Source organism: Leptonychotes weddellii, chromosome 12, assembly GCF_054177405.1.
Source record: "Leptonychotes weddellii isolate Sample4059 chromosome 12, ASM5417740v2, whole genome shotgun sequence".
Taxonomy (NCBI): Eukaryota; Metazoa; Chordata; class Mammalia; order Carnivora; family Phocidae; genus Leptonychotes; species Leptonychotes weddellii.
Window position 1 is genome coordinate 30,462,816 of NC_138380.1, and position 20,005 is coordinate 30,482,820.

The following is a 20,005-nucleotide window of genomic DNA, read 5'->3' on the forward strand; positions in this document are numbered from 1 at the left end:
GGGAGAGGGAGAAGCAGGCTTCCCGCCGAGCAGGGAGCCCGATGTGGGACTTGATCCCAGGACCCTGGGATCATGACCCGAGCTGAAGGCAGACGCTTAATGACTGAGCCACCCAGGCGCCCGGGAAGTTTATTTTAGATTTCTGGAAAATATAAGCATTATCTTTAAAAGAAGCCCAAATAAGTTACTCAAGTTTATAGTTTTGAAGTTTATTGAGTCTTTTCCCCATTGAATTAATCAGAGTTATTAATAAAATTTAGAGGGAGAAGAGTCATATTGACTAAGATGTTGACTTACTCTTATTCATTTCTTTCATCATCCCTGCCTGACTTCTGAATGTGTCCTGAATTCTGTTGGATTCAGGAATGGATGGATATTTTTTTTAAATGTTTAGTTCTAGCTTCCAAATCCAAATCAGTTTGTGGTAATTACCTTTAACAAAAAAAGCCATTATGTCCCTAGTTAGGTTTTATATTCCTATAGAGATGAACTATTAGCAAATTAATAATGAACTTAGCTTTGTCCATTTAATTATGAAGTTCTGCTTTCAATTAGACAATAGTTAATACGGTATTATATACTTGAAATTCGCCGAGGGTATGTCTTAAGTGTTTTCACTATAAAACAGAGTTGACTATGTGAGGTAATGGATGTGTAACTATTTGATCGTGGTAATTATTTCACTATATAAATATATCAAATCATTACATTGTACATTTTAAATATATACAATTATATTATTCTATTATTCCTCAATAAAGCTGGAAAAAATAAAAAACACCTAATAATCAGAATTAAATAATATTACTTAAAGAACTCCAAATTTACTTTTGATATCAGGTGGTGTCCATCTCATATCACTTCTTTTTATCAACATCTGGTCAAGTTGTCTACATTGTGAATGTTTCCCTGAGCCCATGTAACCCCTTTAGTTGTTCCTTCTTCATATGCAGTGCAATCCTTCTAGTGCTTGTGCTGTCTTATATATATTTTTTGTAACCAAGCATGTTCATCTGTGGCTCTATTCTAGAAAAGAATGCCATTCTACCAACTCTCAGTGGTACCTGTGGGCTTGCATTTATCTCATTGTGCTAAAATGTCATTTTCCCTTTGCTACCTATACTCTGTGAATTGATAATATAGACATCTAAAACCTAACTATTGTGCCTGGCACTTTTACCTGTTTTTTCTTTTCTTTAAAATTAAGGTTACTAGGCACCACTTTCACTATTGTTCCTTCTAGTCACCCTATTGTGTCCCTCTAATACCTGATTTATAGCTTCATATCGGATTGCCAGCTGAAGGTGAACAGTTGTACGTCTACATATTGTGTGAGAGATACAGCTCTTGCCCCTTGTTTTTTGAAGTGTCTGATCATGAATCTCTATCTTGTAGGAGTGAGAGTCACCAACAGTCATATTACGTGTGTGTGTGTTCTCTTTGTTTCAGAGCTGTTATCCAAAACAGGGGAGCATAAGAGAGAACACAAAACCTGTGAAATCCCTGGGTTTTTAGAAACACAGCTTTGCCTACCTTGAACTGAAATCAGACAATGAAGTACAGTTCTCTACGTGATTAGCAAGATCTAGACACAGGAGAAAAGAATTACTTCTGAGCACACCATTACTTGTCATACGTTTCAGATATACCAACATGGTTACTGACACTTACCAGCTCTCTTTTTCTCTTACTTAACATAGAAAGTTCTCAAGGCATTGAATTTTATAGTCTCCTAACTTTATAATTTCTGAAGTGTGTTACCTTTAAAAAAAAAATCACGGTATTCCACAATATACGTAAGTGACAGCACCTAGCACAAGTCCTGGCAATCGGTCCATATGCCCAAATTATTTGAATATAGAACTGATATTTGAAGAGTGTTTGGCTTATATTTGATGATAGTTAACCACTTTCACTAGCATTTTAAAAGCTGGTTATATTTTCATTTCTTTTTTTCTTTTTATATCTTCCTCCTTTTTCTTCATTAGATTATCAAAAAACGGAAGGAAGCATTATCATATGGGGAATGTAACCCATAGAAATGTTCTATGGAAAGATAAGGCAATCCACAGAGCTCACACCAGTGCAATTGGTGTGTTTACATGCTAGTCTAGACACACCCAGTTATTTGCAGTTTGAGAAATATTTCATTTAGCAGATTTAACAGATCCTTCTTGTTTAAATCTCACAACAGGAAATAGATACTCAAGCTATATGAACTAAGTATCTTGGGAAATTAAGTATTATCCTCCCTTGAGGGAAACCTCTACATAATAAAAACATATCCCATTCTAAATTTCCTAAACTGTAGCAGTATATCTAATCTATCTCTCTGTCAAAATAAAAGTGAATGATCCAAGGTTAATTCTCTAACCATTTGGCATAATAATATTCTCGCAAACATGGAGTATGGCAAATCTGGGTTAAGTCATATTGCATGTGTTCCAAATGGCAAGGGTGCTGTTGGGAAGGTGGTTTGGAACACGTAGGATGGTTTTCATTGATCGTGATATTAGTGGCTAGATGTTGCGAATGTGTGACTCCATGTTTGTACTTGCTGGGTTCAGTGTCGTTGACCCAGGCACTCAAAGCTGACCACCACAACGCTGTGCAATTTCAGCATTATAATCGATTTTTAATCTGGGGTGAGAAAATAAATAAAAATGGAATGCTTGAAATGCAATTGTAAACAAAAGTAATATTAAAATATCAGTCTTTCCATTTATAATTTTTTTGATTTATATGTCCTTGTAAAAATTTAAGGGAAAAGATATTTCAAAAGCTGTTTTGAGTATTTATTTTGGCGTCTCTCTTCTGAACCCATATGAACAAATATATAAGTATTTATTTTTTATTTTTTAAATTAGGAAATAAGAACAAATCATGTTGGCTACTTCCTAAGATGCTGTATATTAAAAAAAAACAAAACACTATTCCTGCCAATGCAATCATTTTCCTTGGGAGTTGTTGACACCCTTATTGAAGTCCTACGAGCCTCATTTTTCTTTGTTTTATTCCCATACCATAAAGCACCTACTACCAAAGTGAATTTAGATACCATTGACATTTCTGGTCACCAAGAGTAGGAGTTATCTCTGACAGAACATTTATACCTTGCTTTATTCTACTCTTTTTGTTCAGTTCACATCTAGATCTCTCCCCCCTTCCATTTCTTCTTATTTTACTTTGTCAGAATATAGCTTTATTATAGATAAAAATGTCAATGAAAATTATAAATTAAAACAAGAGATGTGCATTGATGATTCTTCTGTGTGCATGAGCATTTTTTTAAACCTCTAAAGGAATTTAAAAAAATACCTCAAAATGGAAACACAGAAAAATATTTCTACATTTTCTTCTTCCAAATCTCTGCTCTTATTACCCTTTCCAGATTTTCTTCCTTTAAACATAAGTGTATTATTACAATTATTTTAGTTTCTTCAGGAAAACTTTATGTTTGCTTGTAGCAAAATATGTATTTGTGAAATAGCTCTCTCATATTTTTATGCTTCCCTGAAAGATGACAATTTCCCCCATGTAGATAGATCCTGAAAGGTGTTTTGGCAGAGATCTTGAGAACAAACGTAATACTGACAAACATACATACGCTTATACATAGAGTTTGTTTTTATTTTAGTTCTTATCTCTCCAAATCATGATGATCAAAATTATCATCTTCCGCTATCTGTCTATCTGTTTCCCCTCCTCCTCCTGTACTGAGTCTCTCTTCTTATTTGTATTTTTAGTGTAATAGCTCAGAATAAATCTCACAGCTTCTTATTGGGTGGATTGAACTTCTTAGGTGACATTATGGAAAAACACACCTTCACTGAAGAGTAATTCCCTGGGAAAAGTTGATATATTAAAGGCTATTAGGAGAATGTTATAGTTGTTGGCCCTAATAACAAATATCTCTGTTATCTCTTATCAACACATGGGAGGATTGCAGGTTAATTTCCTTTGAACTAAGCATGGCCCTTGAGAGCTTCAGCCAATGAATGATAAACAGAAGTGAGTCATTTCCTGCAGAAACTTTAAGAACCTGTATATGGTTCTCCACATCTTGTTTCCCTGCCTCGGTGGTATTGAAAGCATATATGGACTTGGGGTCTCCATTATGCTGGGTCTTTTAGTAACTGTGGCACAGAGCTCTCCATTATTCCACACTGGACATGTAGAGTATGAAAGAGCATTTTGTTTTTAACATTCTGGTTTTTTTGGAGTTGCTTGTTTCAACAACATATCCCATCCTTCCCTGTCTGATAGAGAGCAACTGTACAATTTTGGCAGACTGTAGAGGACTTGTCATTTTTCCAATCTCTAGGGAGCTGCAATGTCAATCATGGGACATGTCATCTCACCATGACAAAGGAAGAAGCTTTATGCTTTTATTTATTTTATGGATAATACATTGTCTAGTCTGAGTATAACAGTGTTCAGATTAGATGGCAGCCTCCATGGATTTTTGATTTCTGGAATTTTATATATAATAATTCCTTCACAAATTTAAATATATCTTCCCTCTTTACTGAAAAGATTCATTACCTTCCAAATGCAAATGCTTTGGGGAGGGAGAGTATTTTAAGTCTTATCAGTCATTTATACCTTAGTGAATAAAATGTATAATGAATTAATTAGAGAGTCCTCTAAAAATAGTTTTAGATAGCAGCAAAATGGACAGATGATAAGGAATTGTAGTACCTATCTGGCAAAAGGGAAAAAGACATAGAGATTTCATGTTAAAGACAAATATTGCCTACTACATAATTTTCAGAAGGGCTGGCTCTTGTTTAATACCCTAGTGTATGCCAAGATCAAGATCAAACATCAACTCTAGGGAAATCTTAAAGCCTTTGGCATCATAGAAGAATTAAATTATATTAATGCCTTAAAGGTTTCCAGAGACTTCTTGTTCTTCAAAACTGAGTTGCTGGGGACAGAAAAACTTGGAAAAGTCATTTGATTCTCTTGATAAAATTTACCCATTTATCATGGAACAATGATTAAGTCCATGCACTTCTGCTGATACTGGTGGATTGATGAGATGATGTTTCTGAAGTTCACTGAGGTAGACGAAGAGTATTTTAAAATTAAAAAATAACTACTACTGCAATTGTATAATGATATGCATATTTTACTGCTGTCCCACAGCCTTTGCGCCTGGTTCATTGTTAAGGACATAACAACTCTGACAGGATAAAACCTAAGTGCAATCTTATATTTTGAAAGTTTACAAATATTATACTTGCTAGTATGCTAATAAAATAGTAGAAATCTAGATAAGTTTCAATGTTAGTATTTTAGTCGGATTGACTCCTGTCTGTTAAATGGTCTGTAGTTCTTAAATAATATCAGAATTCAAGATCATTTGGTATTTGTTAAAGTGCTATTCAGGCAAAGTCTGGAGTTATGACCTAAAAATATGGGATACTAACTTTCTAACTTTTGCACTTCCCCAAACTAGATAATGAAATCAGAATTTTAAATAACCAATGCCAATTATTTGCCAAGTGACTGAATTATAATATTAATCTCTCCAAAAGCATGATTCTTATTTATGAGTGACATATAAATTTCAGTTCTACATACTCACAACTGATTTTGTTTGTTTTCTATGGTAATATTGATCTTGGACTTTCTTTCCAAACTTCTTGGGGGAGATATATCATTTCCTTTGATTTATTTGATTCCTTTTTAAGAGAGAAGCTAGGTTTCTTCAGTGTTTATCAAATTGGAAATTTTCTATAATGATTATCTTTAACCAAGCTACTTGTTGGGAAGAAAAAGTCATATTTATGAGCATAAATATCCTCAACATCCCAGGTGTATAGTTATAAAATCAATTTCCATTAAAAAGATTTTTACCTTTTATCTTCGAGACTTCTATGAAAGCAATCTGAATTAACAACAGGTGTGTTGTTTGTCCTTTTTGAAGGGCTAATATGCTCCCTTCTCTGCTTTTTACCAACCTGTAGAGCTACTAAGTCCCTTTCCAAAAGTGTGTTAGCTGCCACTTGGCAAGCAGTAATTTTTTCCTATATGATCTGTTAATACTTTTAATGCAAACATTATTTAACTTAGACATTATACATTATTGATAACCTTAATGCTCCCCAGTATGTTTGACTTTAGAAACCCACCATCCTCTACTTTGATCACATTTCTTATTTCAATATCCTCTTTCCTACGAAAATCAGATATAAGAAAACAATCCTTCATTCCTTATATCATTTTTTTGTTATTTTAAATCTTACCCCATTAAATTACTATTTTTCTGTCTTTCAACTATTTTAAACCGTGGGTGATTTATCTTTCAAATTCTATTAGATTTTAATCTCCTTGAGGGTAAGAACTGTGTTTCTCTTTGTATCTGAGTCCCTGATAAATGGTAGGCATTCAACAGAAACTTACTAACAAATGAATAAATACACAGATGTGGCATTCGTTTTGATGGGAAGGTTAATGTAAAGAACGTGAAGGCTTAGTATTTAATATAGACTGTCTACTGTGTGACAGCACCACTTCCAAATACTTGGAGCAGAGACTGTTGGTGTTCTGTCTGTACTTCCACATACCCCTTACTGTTTCAGTGAATGACAGCTTGTCTTCCACCAGCCTGCATTTGGAGTTTTGTCAGGGTGCTGCCCTCATTGTGACAGAATCCACTTTGCTTGCTAGTGTAACTTGGGCAGGATGTGTCCTGTGTCTGGGAATTAATTTTCCTTGGAGGCAGCCTGAAAACAGTGATTGATAGATTTTGGGGGGATAACTATCCTAGATTCTTTACTCCCTGCCTAAGGTAAGTCAGAGATATGTAGTTTACATAATTTTCAGTGTCATAAAACTAAGACAGAATCACTGCTAATAAAGGAAGAAAAAGTTATAATCCAATCCGGCAATAAACACATTTTCAGGTAAGAAGACAAAAAAAGAAAATAATCAAACATTTATAATACAGTGGTGACAATTAACTACATATTATATGTTTTGTAGCTACAGACAAAAAGCCATTTTCCCAGTTTTTGTTTTGTCAAATTATAAAAAAAAAATTTCTTTTCTTACAGAGGTTTTAATATTTATGTAATGAAATATGTTGGAGATTTCTTTGTTGACATACTACTCTGTGGGTTAAAAAATAATCACTCACATTTTTCTAAATGATGTTTTGAAATTTTTATATTTTTATATTTAAATATTTAAGATCTTAAAATTAGATTTTTGGTGTATTAGAGGTAGGGGTCTCTCTCTCTCTCTCTACTTCTCTTTCCTTCTTTTTTCTCAACAAATTGTTAGTCACACCCTTAGAATATTTATTGAGGAATGTGTCAAATTCCTACTAATGTAACATACCACCTTCAATATATACTAAATTTCTAAAAATGCAGAAGACTTGAGTTTTATGTCTATTATACACCAGCAGTAAACTGTTTTAGTTAGTGTAGTTTTATAATGTGTTCAATATCTTATTTTTCAAGTACTTTCTCACTATTTTTTAAAATATCTTGCCTATGTTTTTCATTTATTATCCTTAGTAAATAATAAAAATACCCATAGAAAGCAACTAGAATTTTGATGGATATTATATTGAATTTATAAATATATTTGGTATTAAAATATATTGACATAACACCACAGAAATATGTGTAAACTTCCATCTGTTCACACATACACACAAGTACATTTTTTTCTTTCTTTCTTTCTTTCTTTCTTTCTTTCTTTCTTTCTTTCTTTCTTTCTTTCTTTCATGTTATAGAATAAATGTAGATTTTCTCAGTACAAATTATAGTGTGGGAACAAAGTTGAATCTTTGGATTTTTAAGTTCACGCAGATAACTAATACATAAAATGAAACCTTTTAAAAAGTTTCATTTGTAAAAGCAGTAAGTAACCAGTGCTCATGTCCCTTAAAAATACGGATCACACTAGAATATGAAAAAAAAAATTGCTAGAAATCTTATAAGCTGAACTATAGATCTTCCATCTACATAGGAAGATAAAATATTCTTGGACAAGATGAAAATTATCCTGGAGTCAGTATGAGTGCAAAATCATATGTAAGGTAAATGTGACTACATGAAATATGGGAAATTTGATGGCCTTAAGCAAAACCTCAAAATCTATTAATACTCTGAACAAAACTGCAGTTCTTAAAACCTGAAAATTGGTGCAGGGCAGTTTGTTGAACAACTGTTAAATGTGAGATTTAACATGTTGCAATAGATGTGGGATCTTAGTCCATTTTGATAACAACCATGTACTGCTTGTGTATATTCTGGGAAGAAATGTTAATTACGGGGCAATAATGGGATCAACAAGAGCTTTTACTGTGGCCACATTACTGTGGAATAGTTTTGTTGGAGTGCTGTTTCTCAAATTGGTAGCATATTTCAGATAAAGAAAGGAAGTCCCCCTCTACTTGAAACTGCTGTGTCATTTCTTCTTCCTTAACTGAAATTCCAACCAAGTTTCAGGAAATGCCCTAATGAGCCACTTCTCTTTTCTCTTTCCTCAACTAAGTGGATTCCAACCAGCCCTAACTATTCATTATTCATGATCAGATCATTTAGTCTGGTTGTCTTTTTTGGCATGGTGCTTATGTTATGGGAAGAGGGATTATAATTTGGTGCTGTTTCTAGAGGTGATAACACTGATAGAATCCAATCATTGCTGGTAGGTAACTAAACTGGCAGGTTAATTTTCTGTACTTTAAACAAACTATGAAGACAAGTCTAATCAATACTTATTTTACTTTGATATGTGTGGCTTGCTTGTAATTGCGGTTTCATCTTGCATGATCATTAGGTATCATGATATTAGAGTAGCTGAGCTGTGATTTGCTATAGTTTAGGTAAAATATATCTGAAACTTTATTAATGTCTTACTTTTAATCAAGATGTAGAAATCACTGTTTTAGTTCATGATAACCAAAGCAATTTCTTCTTCCGGTTTAATATTCTTGGATATTTACTAAATTGTACCGATTTAACATTTTATTGCATCTTATATGTTATTCTATGAGTAAATGTTAATTTCTGTTTACATTTTAGCAATATATATTTTATTGGCTTTTAATGGTAAGAAAATATGAGTTCTGTTCATAGCTGAATTAACACCACATAGTACTTTAGTGTATGTTATTTTTCCAGGGTTAAAAATTATTCTAGTTCTTTAAATGAAGGTTTGGATCTGAAAAGTTTGTGTAGGAGATGTCAAGTATCCAAAGCAATAACTTTTTATAATAATAGTTTTCAATTGTTATAATTAGTAGAGTTGTGGTAGGGACTTGAAGATTATTTATATATCTGTATACGTACACACACACGTACATCTATTTCTTACATATTTGTTTCTGTGAATTATAATCCCATACTTTCAATATTGCCTTAAAATGTTTCATTGGGAATAGACATTTTGAGAAAAAAATAAACCTGAAGTAATCTTTAATTCATTTCAGGTAGCTTAATTAGTAACTTATTTACTGGAAACTTCATTTAACATTGACACTAAAATAACCTTCACAATTCTTCCCTATTCAGAGACTGTGTCAACAAAGCAGAGTGAAACAGAATGAGAGTTTCTTATCAAAATTATTCAGACCATTCTGCTTCACTTCTATTTTAGATGAATCTAAGCATAGCTTTACATCTTCAAGTCACTTTTGAATGAATACTAAATCTTCCACTTTTTTGGTGGAAACTGCCTTGAATAGGCCAACTTTGTGATCTCCATTTTGAGAATAAAAAGTCTTTTTTCACTATTAAAACAAATGGAATATATATAATTTCCATGTTGCCTATTTTTTGGTTTGATTATTATTAATATTATTTTTTAATTTTTCAGTTTCATTACAAAGCAGTAGAACAGTTAAATGCATGAGTAGAGTATATTTTGTTGAACTGAAACTTGGAGCTGATGTCAAAAATGAAACAAGCTGAAAAACGTTTCTTAAGCGTCAGCTTAATTTTAATGACTGTGGCACAAGGTTTGTAATAAGTTCTAGATAACCAAAATAATTATGAGACATTTAAATCTGTTGCAAATATCTAGCATAAGTGAAATTTTCAGAAACCGTAGTAATTAACACAGTGGGAGTAGAAAATAATTTTGAAAACAGTGGTTTGAATAGTCAAAAAGGAGAAATAGGAAAGGAGAAACTGAAAGAAATGAAATACTCTTACACAACTGTTTCAAGTAAACTAATGAAATATGATTCAAAGGGGATAATGATGGATATTGATAAAATAATAATCATAATTATACATGTGGAAATGCAATCATTCAACTCTTTGGAAATCAATGTACAAATCAAATTATCTGAAGTCAGTTAGACATGCCAGATTCTTATGGAGATAAATTTAACTCTTTTAGTAAGAAATGCTGGATTTAAGCAGTGGAGTGATAGCAAATCTAAAGAGGTGATGTTTACTAATAGCAGATTGCAAATTTTATGCTATTTGGCAAACCAAACAAATGTAGAGTGCAACATATAGTTCCCGCTCAGGTTTTACTAATTGTGTTTACTAAGATCAGGAAGAAGAGTCTCAAGCATAGAGCTGAGGATGTATGAGGAAAGCACGAAAAACCACAAGTGTCCTCAAAAACATAAGCTATGAGGAGAGAGCTTAACAATAGTCTTATAGAAAAAATGAGTAGCAAGAAACTAATGTATAAAAATATACCTTGTTTTATAGAGTTGTGAATTGCCAGCCAGTTAAGGAGTCTCTAGGTTGGGGTGCAAGTGTTTGGAGACATATCAAAGATTTGGCAGACATCACTTTGCCTGTGAGAGCTTAGTGGATACGTAATTATGTGATTCCATTAAATTGTATTCACTGGAGCATGGGAAGTCTGGCCACTTACTCATCAGCAAAAAAAAAAAAAAAAAAAGTAGAAGAATGGTATGAGAATGTGTTACAGGTAGTTTATGTTAAACGTCAGAAAAATTGGGGGAATCTGTATTACTGAAAGGTGAAATAGTAAGGTAGGTTGTAGAATTTCCTCAGGTGACCAGTTTAAAGACTAGATTGGTCAAGGAGAGAAAGCCCTTGTTACCGATGTTGTAATTGCTCTCAGGATACCATGTGAGGTTGGGCCTAATGATCTTAAAGATCCATTAGGTTGCTGTTTTTCTTTTTATCTCTTTAGGTTTGAAAAAATAAGTGAGATTTCAAAAATAGAACTAAAAAAAGCAGTTGAAGGGAATGAATCTAGGAAGTAGAGATTGAGTTTTAATAAGGATTCCCATGCTCCCTGATGTTCATTCCTAAGAGTTACCATGGAAGAGTATCTACAAATCATTTCTTGCCTTTCCTGAAAGACTCCTCCTCCACTTGCATACTAGAACACAATGTGATTCACTTTCTGGGTTTTTTTGACGGGCCAGAGAATCCTTCTATTCCTCCCTTTTGTTCCTTTCTTTATTTCTTATTTTGTGAACATGTTTCTAATACAGAAGTTCATATGCATATGAACAAATTAAGTTCTGAAAGATATTCAGCTTGCTTAGATGTACTTCCATCCAAATAAGAATTTGAGCCAGGTCTCTCTATCTCTTCAATCAGGTATTTCTCTGTGTCCTTTTATCCCTTTGCCAAAAACTCATTCTATCCACCATCTTTCCCCACTCCCCCCAAAATCTAGACCATACCTACTACTTTGAAAATCTGTCTATAGACAGGTAAATGAGCTCAGCTAGTGTCTGCAAGGAATATCTCAGCAGCTGTTTATAATCTCTGCTACCTTTGATCTTGTGCAGACTCAAAAGGATTTGAACCTATCTGAGGTCTGCAATAGAAATGTTGTCAGCAGCATTTTTACCATCAGACTTTAAGTTCTGGTAAACTTTTAGGCTTCCTCTTAATTAATTTTATGCCAAAAGGGCATTGATCATTTAGTCATACTCGCAAATGTTTCTATTTAGACAATTGCCTTTTCACTTCTATAGCTTATGATTGTCCTTCACATATGCAAGGCTCTTTTCACATGATGGATGATTTGTTCTTTCCATCAGAATTATACCTACCATTCAAGATTTTTCCCATAAGTATAGTCAACCTTCTTTATCTCTGCTCTCAAATTGTAAAACATCTATTGTTGTTTTTATTGCAAACAAACATTTTTTTCTCTTAAAAGACTTTTGACATGTTGTGGACATGTAGGGATATAGTGTTTGGAAAACTCTGAGCATATCCACTCTTAGAGTAGGAACAAAGCAGTGGGTGAGTCTGCCCAGTGAGATGACTGATGACACCGTCTTCTGGAGAAGGTACGGAATATGCAATTTTGTCTTGAGCGATAACTTAGTTAATATCATGTAAGTTGATTAAGTTGAAGGTGTATAAGTAGAGGGGGGTACCGGGTGTAAAAACTAGTTTCTAAGGATGCTAAGATGCCTAAGATAGGGTACCTGTCAATGAGCATTTGAGGTATCTCAACAATTAGTCACACCGACAAGTTTTAAAAGTATATATGAATTCCCTGAGTTTGGGGGTTTGGGAAGGGTTCAAAGAACCCTTGAAAAATAATTAGCTATTCTTTAGGCAGGCAAAGGATAGGAGAAAGGCATCAGACAAAAAGACTAGCATGTGCAGAGTTGTGAAAAGCATGGCACATCCAGGGGTCTTTGATTAGAGCTTGCGATCATTGTGGGGAATAACATAAAGTAGGGCTGGAGAGTTAAGATGGGGGCAGACCATAACTATGCTTTTAAGTGTTTTAGGATTTTAACAAGAGGAATAGCTTGATCTGATTGTGTTTTAGCTGAATACTCTGGCCATTTGGAACACAGTTTGGGGGGATAAAAGATTAGAGCCATTAGTTTTAGATTTTGTTTATACAGTGCCCCTGTTTCTGCTTTAAGAGAACAAGGACAAGTATGTGCCTCTGCATAATACTTTGCAAAGTGGTTGCACCTCTGGCAAGAACAGAAGGCAAATGCTTTGCTAAAAATATGATAGAACCTACTTCATAAGAAAATCAAAGGTGGTGGACTGTGTCATTTTCCACTGTAGAAATAACCACTGAAATTGAACATGGATTAGCTCCCAAACCAGTGGGCCAAGCAAATATTTGCAAGTGATTCAGTGATTTCTTTGTGGTTGCTTGGTTTAGTGCTGATAGAACACACTGAAATGGGAAGTCAGAGTTCAGCATTTTCAGCTCGCTACTAACTTGCCATGTGACTTTGAATAAGTCCGTGTGTGTGTGTGTGTGTTTGCTGAATATTCTAAGTTGAATTAATATCTGGTGTGGAGAGTGAAGGGCTAGGGCTGGGACTGAGTGTGAAGGACAAGGGGTCTGGTGGGGGTGTTAAAGTTTAGGTCTCCTGTGCCTGAAGAGTAGTTCTGAATTCACTCCTGGGATATCAAACTTAGATTGGATGTGGGAACTCTAAGATTGGAAATCTAGGTCGTAACCCAAAGGGAGGACCTCTCTCCTTCCCCCTATGGGATCCTTGATCTCACATTTCTGACAGATTTTCAGAGCATGAAACATAACCATGGGCTACTATCTCATATATCTGGCCTTTTTTCTCCCTCAATATCCTTTCCTAAATACAGGCTCAGAGGACTCTGCCTTTAGGACAGAGTTCTCAGAGCAAAATGAAGTAGAGAATGAAGCAACTCTGCATGATTCGGGAGGTAACTTAATTTGCCTTTCTTCACAGGTCATCTCTACTTTTCCATATTTTCTGAGGCTGTAGTACCAATTCATTCACATTTCTATTTGTTTCAACATGAAATACTGGTTGTACTAAGTAGTATCTAAATTCACTTATATTCAGCCTTACTGAGCACACCTAGTAAAATGTATGACTAAACTTTTGAGCATTTGCTTAAGATGTATTTGTCTAAAGACAAAACAAACAAACAACAACAAAATAGCAAGCAAAGATATTCCAGAATATGCTAGAAGGAAAGAATTTATAAAATAAATGCATAAGCTAAAAAAGTAAGTTCTCTACTTGGGGATGAAAAGGAAACAGTGACTGTTAACTATTCCTGCTTGAGTAGCAGTCATCTTAGAAGAGTTTTCATGAATATCAAAAGCAGCTATATTACCTGAAGTCTTCTCTTCTCCAGTTGATAAAAGTTAGCACTGGCTGGACTCTCATCAGGTACAAAAGGCTTTGCACATATCAATTCATTTGAACCTGAAAATACCCTTGAGGCAAGTGCTCTTATCTCCATTGTTCAGAAGAGAAAAGTGAGATTTTTTGGAAGATAGGTAAAGTTCCCAAGGTAACCAGTGAGTAAGCGATGGGGCAGCAACTTGGTTCTAGATCTGCATGGTGCTTAGACCTAGGTAAACTATATAATCTTTTTTTTTTTTTGTCGCTTTTAGATTTAAACTTTATCTTTGTTGTTCTATTTCATTCATTTTGAACAAGATCCCACCTTTATTGCAGAGAACGGGAAACAGTTCAAGGGAGAAAGTTTGGGGGAAATCAGAAACCATGCTATGCTAAAAATGGTTTCCAGGATTACACATGGATAACGAGGTCTTTGACTGTATTAGATTTGCAAAAATAGCAGTTGCAGAGGTAACAAGGGACCAGAATAGATGGCTCTATTTCATAAAAGAAAGAGGCAAAGTGAAAAGACTCATTAATGTTGAAGCAGTAGATGGATAACCAGTGACAAATATCAAGTAGATTTCCTTCAGTTTGGTCAGAGAAAGGTCATTGATTATTTTTGGTTAAACTGGTTCACAGAGGCCAGGTCTCTACTAAAAAAGGGAATTAATTGCTTCCATTTCCCACTAATTGCCTCAACATTTCCCTTTGCTTTGTCATTGGAGATTTGGTCAGAGAGGCAAAAAGTCAAAAGTCAGAGTGTGATGGAATCTACATAAAAAGGGAATCTGAGGAGACCAAATTATGGCATTTGGTGTAATAATTATAATGATACTTAGCATTTTTCCCTGGGAGTGCTGTGGATTTTTAGAGACCTTTTCAATCTTTAATCAGACCGTAGGGCACATTTAAGAGAGTTCACTGTTTTTATTTCCATCTAGAGGATAAGGCATCACAGAGAGATGAACTGACCTCGGGCAAGTCTCCTGAGATGTTAATCCTGTATGTTGGATTGCACCCCCCTATGTTGAGTTTTAGCTAGAAGCCTGGGCTCTTCCCAGAAGTATCATTGATTCATGCTTCTTCAGAGTCTAAAGACTTTTGTGCACATTATCATCTGAGATTACTACCTCTATCAATGACAGAAAAATCACCTAAGAAAACAGCATGAAATAGTCTTGATGTCACAACTATTGCTTAGTTTTCAGCTTATTAATTGGCGCTCCAGCCATTTTCAACTAACAAGACATTCTACTTTGTATTTGATGACTCAACCAGTCTTTGAAATCTTGCCCAGCTCCAAGTCCTCTGGAATAGGTGAATTTTGTATTCCAGACATTGTGTTTTATTGTTCTGAAACCCAAAGTGGCAATATAGAAAGGGGAAAGAACATGAGCTCTGGAAACGATAAGTCAGTGTTTACTTGTACTACCTTCAGAGGCCCAATAGACAAATGTTTCCCTTTAGGAAGTCCCAAATCTTCAATATCAACTACTCTTCTTTCTGGAAGAACCAGAAATATGTTGTTCTTAATTAGATAGTTATTACACTATAGGTCACTTAGAAACATGACATATTAGAATGAGCAGAAGTTTTAAAGATGGTTAGGTTTCAAAACCAGCTCTGTCATAATCAGTTGTTTGATCCCAGACAGGTCATGTAATTTGATTGAGACTCAATTTCTTCATGTGGAAACCTGATATACCTCATTGGGTTTCAAGGTTATAAATGAGAAAGTGGTGGTAAAGCACCTTGCTTAATGCCAGCGTGGAATGAGGACCTAGAGACCTCAGTCATGTGCTTATTAGTGTTGTTATTAGAAATTATAAAGATATTAAATGATACAACTATTAATTGGGGCAAGACTTAAAAAACATAAGATGCTGGTATAAAAGAAGTCTAGTACTCTATAGAGATACTTTATTTGAATAAGATGCTCTCACAGTTATGGTGACCTTGAGCTGGACCTTCTTCCTCTGGTTGGATGCCTCTCCTCTCCATGGCAAGTCTTCCTTACTCTATCCTATTGAAAGTTCTTTGTTCCCATTGCCATTTCATAATCAGAACAATTCTGGGAATTGAGTAGTATTATTGTATTATTGTACCCACTGTACAGGTAAGGGTATTTACGTACTGGGAAGACACTGAGCGGCCCAAAGGCACACAGCTTGTCAGTGGGGAGCCCAGGCTTGAAGTCAGGTGGGCTGATTCCAAAACCTGTAATTTCAACTGCTGTTCTAACAGTGCTTTTGAAACATCAGACTGCAGTTGTAGCTGTCATTTGTGCAAGCTGAGACATTAAATTGCCTTCACCTCCATTTTTAAATTAATTAAGGGGCTTCTTAAAGCTTATCCTTCTTCTGACAAAAGTGGCTATTCACACTAAAATGGAAAACCAGTCGATAGTGAGATCTATGTCACTAACCCTACTTTAGTTTCTGAGTGTTTTAATTTAATCTCAAAAAGTATAACTAGCCCAATCCCTTGTCAGGACACGTGTCTCAGCCCTCTAACCAAAAAATATTAGGAGCCGGGCCTATGGGTCCTTCCTGCTTCCATGGTGCTTTTCTCTCGTCTGCCTTTCCTCCTGTCCCCTTCCGTAGCTCTCAGGCAGGCCCAATGAGCCTTTTCTCCCTGGTGCCGAAGCTGAAGACCAACTCCGAAGAGAGCCCTAATTGTCAAACTAGTTGCTCACAACATTTTTGACTTGTTTCTCTTAAACAGTGTAACCTAATAAAACTCCTTTAAGATATATAAACAAGGCCTACCTACTAACACAAGAAGAGCTAAGACTATGTATACATGGGAAACCTGGTTTGACTGTTTTGATTAACTTGACTGCTCAAGTCAGTGAAAAAGTACTTACCAGTGAAGCAAACCATTCTGACAGATTTTTTGGCCCACTGTGACTGCTTGTTTGACTGGCTTGCCTGTCAGGTTGAAGTGGTCAGATTGACTGGAGACAGTCTAACTGGGAAATTTAACTCTGGAGGACATGGGTGTCTATATACCAGAATCTACTTTAAATAACTTTATTTGAAATCTGTACCTATTTTCCTGGGACCGGCAAGAGAAGTTTGGAAGTGACACATTGCAGCACTTGACTTTCTAGAGTGAGATGTCTTGTCGCTTGCTAGAGCTGGCAATACATTTATAGGCTACAAAACAACCACATTTTTCCCTATGCACATATAGAGTTCAAGAGGATTGAAACTCTACCCTAACTTGGCCAAGTCTTAATAAGGCATCATACCCTCTTACTCTTCTGAAGGGTTGATGATAGATATGTGACAGCAAATGACTTCTCAGATATCAGGATACCAATTCGGTCATCAGTGACTTGTGGTAAGGGCCACATTGACCTTGCCACTTATAGTAGTTTTTCTAAGAAGAAGAATTTATAAGAGAAAGAAAAAAGATCAGAATAAAACACCAAACAAAACCCTTGGTGAGATGCAAGAGAATCCGGTTGACATTATAACTTGAGCTGCTTTTTGAAAGCAAGCCCCTTTATATATCTATGCTTGTGTTCTGTTTGGAAATTTACTTTGAAATGAGCTCCCAGGTTTGGGCAAGACAACACCATAAGGATGGAAGGAATAATTTATTCTCACATGATAGTGTTGGATTTTATGGGGAGAACACATCAAGGTTATTGTCTGCTGTAAGCATATTTTTATATGGTCTGGTTTATGTTGGTTGAGTATCCTAATGTGTTTACATTAGGAATTTGAAATATCCTGTTATTGTTTGAAAGACTTTTTCATGTGCTGCTCTTTAACACTCCTAAAATTCTAGCTTTACTCATGGACATGGAAATGTTTAGTAAATATTCAGAACTTTGATGCCACCTCATGTACTTCTATTAAATATATTTAATAATAAGATTAGATAGAAGTTAGGGCTACAGTGTTAGTAAGGACTTTAAAGTTATGACACTTTTCCTGAAATAGTTTGCTTAATAGTCATATTTTCCCTTGTGTTAGAGTCACTTGGTGTATCATTCTATTTTTTAAAATTTTGTGATTAATGGACGGAAAGGAAGCTTACTTTAGTTTTGCTTTCAAAGTTTATACTTTCTAGTCATTTTATGATTAAATGTTTTTAGCAATAAAGCACTTTGATCTGAGTAAAAGAACAAGATCAAATCTCACAGTTTAAAGAATGCTATAGAGAGGCCACTGGGATATATATTTAAATTTTATATGTTCTCTATATTATAGAATCATTATTAATTATGGTTCAATGATCATCTTGATGCTTCAGAGTTTTTACACATTTAGGATTATTTCCTTAGGCTATGCAAATGTATTGCACACATTTACTTCCTTGGTAGTAAGTCATGTGGGTACCTGTTGCATTGTTCCCTCCTCAGCACTAGGTATTAAGAATTAAGACATATTTGTTAAGTTGAAAGGCAAAAAGCTTTGTTTTAATAATTACTTCTAATGAGGAACAGAGACTCAGTAGTGAGACCAGTGAGGATTTGAACTTTTGCTTTGCTTCGCTTCACAGTTCCTTAACCTAGCCTCTATCTTCACTTTCTCCCATGGAGAGAATTAGGCTGCTCACCTCAGTGCCTTGCTCTGAGGATTACAAGGCAATCAAAGCTCTGCACCTGACACAAAGCAATACTTACTTACTCACTATACTTATTACCAATTTATGCCATTATTGTCATTATGATTATTCGTATAATTTTTAACTTTGAAGAGAGTACAATGTAAGCATATGTGGATTAATTTTTTAACTGTGCCACTTCTATAACTTGGTTAACCTCTCTGAGCCTTAGTTCATCAATAACATGCATAAAATAAGGGATTAGAATCATAAGGGACCAAATATGAGATCATAAAAGGGATCAATGGATAAGAACGTGCTCTGTTAATAATAAAATATTGTATAAAATACAGTACACTGTGTCCTATTAATTCTGTTTACTATTGTCCTTGGATTCCATGGCAGTTGTCTGCTTACCCTATAATCTTGTGGCTGCATACTTAAAAATTCAGTTTCAATGGCAGAGAAGACTCACATAAACTGTGACAATGATGGTGAGTTATTAAATGGTGGAAATACTTAGAAACCAAATTATGCGATATATCACTGTTTTTTTGTTTAGTCTCATGGAAACATCATATTCAAAGTTAACAGATGTCCACCATTTTGTCATTGTAATATATTCTACAAGCAGTAAGGAAGAAAATTAAGACTATGTTTGATGCTGCAATTTTTGGAGATAATTTCCCATTGAGAAGAGGATGTATGGTTGATAGTATACTTTACCAATATATCTTTTATGGTAGAATTTTTGCCACCACCAAGCAAGTGATCCATGTTAAGAAGCAGGGACATTTATGGGGATGTCAGGTGGTTTCCTTAAGCAGAGAGGTAGTGAGTAACTGACAGGAAAAATGAAAATGTGAAAGTTGACAGAGGCAGATTATGGAGTACCTTGTTCAGTGGATTTCAGAGGATGATCCAGTGTCCAAAACTGGGGTCTCCACCTTCCAGCTTTCTTGCTCTCTTACTCCTTATACTTTCTCTTTGGTCTGATTGAGTCTTTTTTAAAATTTTATTTTATTATGTTATGTTAATCACCATACATTACATCATTAGTTTTTGATGTAGTGTTCCATGATTCATCGTTTGCGTATAACACCCAGTGCTCCATTCAGTACATGCCCTCCTTAATACCCATCACCAGGCTAACCCATCCCCCCACCCCCCTCCCCTCTAGAACCCTCAGTTTGTTTCTCAGAGTCCATAGTCTCTCATGGTTTGTCTCCCCCTCTGATTTCTCCCCTTCATTTATCCCTTCCTACTATCTTTTTTTTTTAACATATAATATTTTATTTGTTTCAGAGGTACAGGTCTGTAATTCATCAGTCTTACACAATTCACAGTGCTCACCATAGCACATACCCTCCC

At 35.0% G+C, this 20,005-nt stretch overlaps 1 protein-coding gene across 3 annotated transcripts in view; it reads left to right on the forward strand.

Moving 5' to 3' along the window:
- TFEC (transcription factor EC) overlaps positions 1–20,005 on the forward strand; it is a 117,094-nt gene that overhangs the window by 47,224 nt on the left and 49,865 nt on the right. The window contains exon 1 of one of the 3 annotated variants that reach the window (XM_006729032.2): positions 8,562–8,670. The exons of the other annotated variants lie outside the window; for them this stretch is intronic. The gene's annotated coding sequence lies outside the window, so the exon portion shown is untranslated. Of the gene's footprint in view, positions 1–8,561; positions 8,671–20,005 lie in introns of those variants that run through there. 3 annotated transcript variants of the gene reach the window in all.